Here is a 7531-nt window from a genome sequence, read left to right as displayed (position 1 = left end):
GGATTCTAGGGATTCTAGAGAGCATTTGATTGGACAGAAAGTTTGATGAGAAGCTGAAGTACGATGTGAAAAAAATCGTTGAGCCGTTTTGGCGGAAGTGATGAATTGCAAGCTTTGAATGCTTATATCTTATAAATGCAAATTTTTTGTCACTGTTTTGGAGCACACTGCCTTATAGATAACCTTAAGACTAATATATTGATACTAACACCCAAAAAAAATTTAATTTAGATTTTATGGGGACTTTAAGTCATATTCATGAAAAAAAATTAGTTTGCGATGTCCTAAGAATAATGTTGTGGTAATATCCTAATATCTTTTCAATGTTTAGGGGTAACGTACTCCCTCATGACTGGTGTCAGTGCTATAAAGTGAAGCATCAGCTTCAGCTTTTCCCCTGTAGTTTATCCCAGCGTTTACCCCTCACGTCACTAGCTCCGCCCTTGCGCCATAGCTCGTGACCGGAAGAGAAGATGAGTCGTTTTGAGGGGGAGGTGAGGTTAACGTTTTTGATTAAAGATTACAAGGGCACATGAATAAAAAAAAAAAAAAAAAGAAGTGCACGGATAAATTATTTATAATAAACACTACAGTATTCCATTAAAAAATAAGAATTTTCCATTTAGATTTCACGGTGACTTTAAGAACGCAGCACACTTGCCCTTACCTTTTACAGATCTGTGATCATAAAGGTGGCGTCGCTGTGTTTACACAGCTTATATCATCCAATTTCATGTTTTGAAACCAGTGCATGATCTGCATATTATTCCCAGTTTGAACCTTTCAGTATTCATTTCTCCTGAACGAAAGCAGCGAGTTTACGAATACAGGGCTTTTTAGCCGTCCGTCCTGGACCGTTACAGATTGGCGGCCACAAAGGTGGAACCGTAGAGCCACTCCAGACAGTGATAAGGGTTCAGATACGCAGCGGGTTGTTTTCTGCTAGTGTCTGGCTTTCTTTTGGCAAGGCGGCTCGTTAAGAGACAACACAGCAGTGGAGCTTTTATTCGGCTTCTCACAAATTCAGCTGACATTTTAGAAGATCCATACGAGACCTTTCAGCGAGAGCGAGAGTGAGAAGGAGAGGGCGAGAAAGAAAGGGTAATGCAAAGCTCGGAGGGGATGGTGTGAAAAAGAAGAGCGATAGAATCCGAAAAGGGAAAGCGAACGAGCGAATCTGAGGTGTGGAAATTCATTAGCAGCCCTCGAAGGAAGACTATCGCAATTATCAAACTCCTCCACAGCCTCGCAGATCCAAATAAACCGCCGACATCAAAACGTTGTCATTACCGACGAAGCGTCCTGTCACGTGTTTGACGATCGTCCCCTCGGGGAGACAGTGAGACAACAGCTACGAGACAGATAATGCATTTCAGCGCCTCGACAACATAAAGATGCTTTTCTGAGATGGAAGGGCACAAGGGAGGCTTTAAATGTAGATCGTATTTTATTTCCCCCCGCCGTGTCCCATGGCGCCATATGCCAGAGAGATATCTGAGGGAAGGAAATCAGTCAAACGCTGTGCTCGATGTTAACGGCCGCGCGTGCTCATGTCCTTCCCATCAGACCCTCTGTGGGTGTGAGCTCCCAGCCAAAGGCCCGCATTAAAGACAGGGTTCAAGACATGAAAGGAAAATGTAATCATTTACTCACTCCCATGTCGTTCGCTCACAAAAACTAATTTCGAATAATGTCCTGGTCACTCTTTTCCATGCAATTACAATGAGCTTTCATCACTAACACCTGAAGGTGACCAGCCTGCTTTATATAAGATTAATAGTGTTTAATTAAAGGAAAGCATTTGAAAAAGTTGAGTATATTAAAAAATATATACAAATAAAAGTAATTTATGCAAGTAACACATAAAAACAATAATAAGATACAAAAAGTTACTTGTGAAAAATGTTTCCTGTTGAATGTACATTGGTGTAACTATATGGGTGTGTGAATGTATAAATTACCAAACAGTATATATTTTAATAAAAAATATTAATATTACAATTAAATATGAATAATTCCTTTGAAACAATACATAAAGCCATTTATTGTATTTATATATAATAAAATTGGATATTTGATTAATAGTATATATTTTTAATTAAAATAACTAAATTAAATTAATTAATCGTAATTAATAAAAAAAAACTCAATAGATGGTGCCATTAATGTATTTATATATAATAAAATTGGATATTTGATTATATAATTGTATATTTTTATTAAAAACACAATTTAATTTAAATTACAATTAAATTATAATAATTAATAAAAAAAATGTAAGACTCAGTACATTTCATATTTGATTAATACCATTTTTAATTAAAAATAATGAAATTACAGTAATTCATTTAACTCAATACATGGTGCTATTCATTGTAATTTTATATAATAAAAATTGGATATTTTATTATATAATAGTATATTTTTATTAAAAAGTAAAAACTTAATGCACTGACTATTTGATTAACAGTATATATTTTTAATTCAAAATAATAAAATTAAATTACAGTAATTAATTAAAACCTCAGTACATGGTGCTATTTGTATTTATATATAATACATTTGTGTATTTGATTATTTAAGTTAAGTATTTAATATTATAACATTTGTACATATAATTTACAAAATGTTACCCTCTTCTTTTGTGTCCCATGGAAGAAATTAAGTCATAATTTTAGTTTTTGGGTGAAATATCCGTTTAACCAGACTAGTTTTGTGCTGTAAAATGTAATGAGTTGAAACAGAACTGACGTATCATTTACAACAGTGGACTGAGGTTGACCCTGTATTTCTTTCTCTGTGCATTAGCTCCCAGCACACCTTCATCATTACCGGAGCACCCCTCATCCTCCTCATCGCTCACTTCCATCTGCGTCTCTGATTCAGACCATGAAAGCGAACCGACCCGCCCCAGCACCCCACAAACCCCACCTGCATGTCCAAGCCAACGGGCCAATCAGGATGTGGCAGAAAAGCATTTGAATGCATCTCAAGAAACGCAACGAAAGGCTGAATTCACCCCACAAACACTCTCCAGCTGTGATCCAGGTCTGTTCCAAACACACTGCCGCCACTTTCAGGAATTTTCATGTTAAAGTAACAATTCACCCTAAAACGGAAGTTCTCCTATCATTTACTTTAGATCAGTCGATATTGTTCATGAGCGATACTGATTGTTGTAACGTGTCAAATAACCAGTATGAAGAACCGATACTAAACTAAAGCACTCATCACTAACTTCTGAAAGTGAACAGCCCATTTTACAAGAATATTGCATTGAATAATAATTTAATTTAAGAAATAAAGACGTTGGAATACATTATTTAAAAAATATATAAATAAAATTATATATATGCCAGCAATATCAGTAAAAAAAAAAAGGTCAAGCAGTTCTCTTTTTTATGTACTGTAAAAGCTTATAAATAACTTTTTTTTAACTGATATTTGATATTCCAGTTAGTTTCACCTTAAAACTTCGAATTTTCGTCTAAGTTTTGACGAATGTTCAAGCTCATTTTTTTTCCATACTACGAAAGCAGTTTGAGACATGAGATTTCAGCACCAATTATACAGAAACTCCAGACAATTGTTTCGTTTAATTCATTTTATTATTTAAAAAATATATTTAAAATGTATTAATAATTGTATTTGTATATTTATTATTCTTATCATTTTTTTAAATGATTACTTTTTTAATAAAAAGTAAAATTTTATTTTATATATAATTTGTGTAATTTAAGTTATTATGTAATATTTTATATGATTAAAAAATATATTACATTTTATTTAAAAAATAATCATAATAAAAATTGCAATAAAAGCTGGAAATTATACAAGTAATTTTAATAATACAAAAACTCCAAGACAGACCTTCAAACCTGAATGACTTTCTTTTTGTCAAAGTTTTCTTTTTATAAAGTTAAAGGTGGGGTAAGCGATTTCTGGTAGCCAATGCTAACATTTGAAATCACCAAAACAAACACGCCCCTACCCCAAAAGGGTCTCGCCCCTATTTTGATAGCTCCGCCCCACACATACGTACGCAGCCCAGGCAACGATTAGTTCTGTGAAACAAAGCAAAGCCAATGTTACACCGTGTCTACACCGGACGCGAGTGACGCTCATTATAACTCATTATAATCTGTGATGCTGTCTACACCATAGATATATATACATATCTATGGTCTACACTGGATGCGGCGCGGCACAGAAAACTGCTGCTGCGTTCTATTCATGACGTATTGACTCAAATTTCAAATGATTTTCAACGGTCGCTTTGTCGCGTACAGTGTACTAGACAGACTTTAGCTGTTGCGGCGCAGACACGGTGTTACTCACCTATCGAGAAGAAACAAAGCAACCTCGGCGTCCGATCGCAGGCCTTCTGCTCCTTGAGTTCTCTGCTGATTGGCTACAAGTTTGTTTTGCTAGTTGCCCCGAATCAGTTTTCTAAAGCGTTTTTGAAAAATCGCTTACCCCACCTTTAAGAGTTACAAGACATGAAATTTCGCCGTCATCAAATCTGAAAAGCAGCAAAGAGCAGCTTGGGCATTTTGTGAAATATCTCCCATTGCGTTCTTTAAGAGGAAATATCAGCCCTCGATGACAAAATTACCTTCTAAGAACAATTTCACAGTTGCGTCACTGCAGCTAAGAGCACGTCTGCGTGAAATCTGGATAATAACAGGCCATTTCAAAGCTAGACAATCGACGAGCGTTCACCTCTTATAAAGAGTGCAATATTCAGACACTGCTGGGTTTGTCTTAACGCCCACCTTTACGACACACACAGAATCCCAGCTTCCCAGCAGCATACAGTAAGCATAATGGCTCTTTAATAACATGGTGTGATTGGCCAGCCGGCGACAGATCGGCTATTTTAGTCCGTGGTAGGCTTCTTGTAACTAAGCCTCATGGGGCGTCTTTACAGCGAGCCTGACCCAAATGAATGTAGAACAGCTCTGTGGGACGAAATCCGGACGAATCCGATTTCTCCGAACAGCGGGATCATTTGAGGTCACTCCGTACCTACTGAATTTTAGTGTTCGTTAGCGTCGTTAGAGCGTGCACCACCTGACCTTTATCAGCCGCCGGTACGGAGCATAATGATCACCCGCTCTTCTCCTCCTCTCATTGCCCTGTTCTCTTTTTTTCCTCCTATTAGTCATTCTGACTTTCCCATCATGTCTCCCTCCCTCTCTCTCTCCCTCTCTTTCTCTGATAGCTAATCAGGTTCGCACTCAAAAGGAGTCGGACGACTCTGTTCCCGTGTATGACTGTCTGAAGTTCTGTGCCAGCAAAAACACGGACAGGATCTACATCTACGACAAGGTATACAGTGCTAGAAACCCAAACAGCTGCGTTATATTTGCAATGATTTTGCAGCCAAACATCGTGAATGTTGCGATTAACGCATTTTGACTCATTTGACTCTTTGTTTTGTGAGCATTGGGAGTTTTAATTGCGTATCTTGCCATCAAAATGGCACTTCATTTCTTTGAATCAGTTCAAATGAATCATGTGTTTCAGTGAATTGAATCAAGTGTTATAATTCAGTTCATTTGCTGAAAAAGCACAACTGCTTGGGGTTGAATTCAGTGTTTGAACCAACAGTTGATCGAAAATCATCTTTAAAGCACTGCAGAAAAGAAACTAGATAAACTAGTTGGCTTCATTAGTAAGGATTTTTAGTAAAGATTAGTATTGGTAAGGATTAGAATAGTCAAGATTTGTTTCTTTCATAGTTGCGCCAAGAGATTTATACTTGGCCTGCCAATGATTTCACTGCCTCTGAATTTTTTTTAAATTATTTATCATTTTTATTTTAAATATTTTTACGTAATTTTTTTTAATGAAATGCATATTGTTTAATATTTAACATTGTTTATAAATATATACTTGTGTTTAACATTTTCTATTATTTTTTAATAATATTTTTATGTAATTTTTCAAATTAAATGCATATTTTGGTTATAAATGTAGAATTGTGTATTTAATATTTTCTATTATTTTTAATAATATTTTAGTAATTTTTCAAATTAAATGCATATTTTGTTTGTAAATGTAGAACTGTGCATTTAATATTTTCTATTATTTTTAATAATATTTTAGTAATTTTTCAAATTAAATGCATATTTTGTTTATAAATGTAGAATTATTTAATATTTTCTATTTTTAAAAAATATATACTTATGTATTATTCAACATGTAAAATTATAATTTTTTATAATTATATAGAATTATATGTAAATTATACATATAAATAAAATATAAATGTAATTTATGTTTAAAATAAAAAAAAATACATGTAAATTATTTAATATTTTATTTAAAAAATGTACGCATTTAAGAAATTACATTTATATTTTATTTATAGGTGTAATATTAGCAGTTATTTTATATATATATATATATATATATATATTTTTTTTTTTTTCATAACACATCTGCTGGATCATGATGGCATATGGTATTTCTGGAAATTGTTGAGAGAACAACAATTTTTAATTATTACATGAAGAAATAAAGTAAAATACCAGTAAATAAAATGAAAACTTTACAAGCATTGTAAACACTATAAACATGCATTTAAGATTCCAGAAAATACGGTACACGTGAAATATTGCTGTTGATTTGTCTATTTTTTTTTTACCCATTCTTACTGATGCGATTACAAGTAATTCTTTTGACTAAATCTCATCCATGTTAGCCAATCATTTAACTAACTGACATCATGATAAGCAGAATTCACAACCAAAAGTCATAGAAAACCAAATGTTTAAGTATGCAAGGCACAAAAATGTATTTCTTATATAACGTATTGTCAGAAGCACTTATATTCTTCAAATTCGTCAGGATTTCTTTTATACCGAACCAACCCAGATCTGCATCAGTAGCTCTAATATGAGAACTGCCTCAAACATTGTCTCCATTGAGTCCTGAACACACGGTTGGATGGCCAGGGTTTCCAGTGTTAATCTGAGGGCAAATAAAGTGTTGAAATCTCCCAGTCCTCGTTTGTACAGCGTAACGCTGGGATTCTTATAGTTCTCTGCAACTGTATTAAATGGAAGCAGATATAAGCAGGGGGCCCCTAATTGACTTTGATTGAGAAATATTATCCGGGTTGGTTTTTAATAAGAGCTTATCCTGAGGCCATTTCAGCTGAGCAGTGATGAATGGTGGAGTTTAGTAGGAAGACAGGAAGAGCGAGAAAAGATGCCTGGCGTGGGCTGGAAATGTAATCTTTTGTAACGGGCCGAGCGCTTCCCCGTGGACAAACGTTGTGGGACAGCAGTACAGCTGGTGTAGGAGAACTGGAGCAGTGCCTATAAGAGCCGTACATGTGATTGGCAGATCTTTAACGAACATCTCTCTGCTCGGTTGAACACATCATGACCTTGAGGGACGACCTTTAGGCGTCTCCTCATATTCATATTTCCCACTTAAAGTAACAGCCATGTTGATACTTTTTTAGATTCTCTGACTGCAATGATATATATATATATATATATATATATCTATATATCTA

At 34.7% G+C, this 7531-nt stretch overlaps 1 pseudogene; it reads left to right on the top strand.

The window, feature by feature from the left end:
* The window catches only part of LOC107653527 (DNA annealing helicase and endonuclease ZRANB3-like), a 67936-nt pseudogene that overhangs the window by 53323 nt on the left and 7082 nt on the right, over positions 1-7531 (top strand).

The sequence above is a fragment of the Sinocyclocheilus anshuiensis genome, unplaced genomic scaffold (assembly GCF_001515605.1).
Source record: "Sinocyclocheilus anshuiensis isolate Anshui unplaced genomic scaffold, SAMN03320099.WGS_v1.1 scaffold1079, whole genome shotgun sequence".
Taxonomy (NCBI): domain Eukaryota; kingdom Metazoa; phylum Chordata; class Actinopteri; order Cypriniformes; family Cyprinidae; genus Sinocyclocheilus; species Sinocyclocheilus anshuiensis.
Note: the sequence above shows the minus strand (reverse complement) of the source record. Positions and strands in the feature narration are given on the sequence as shown.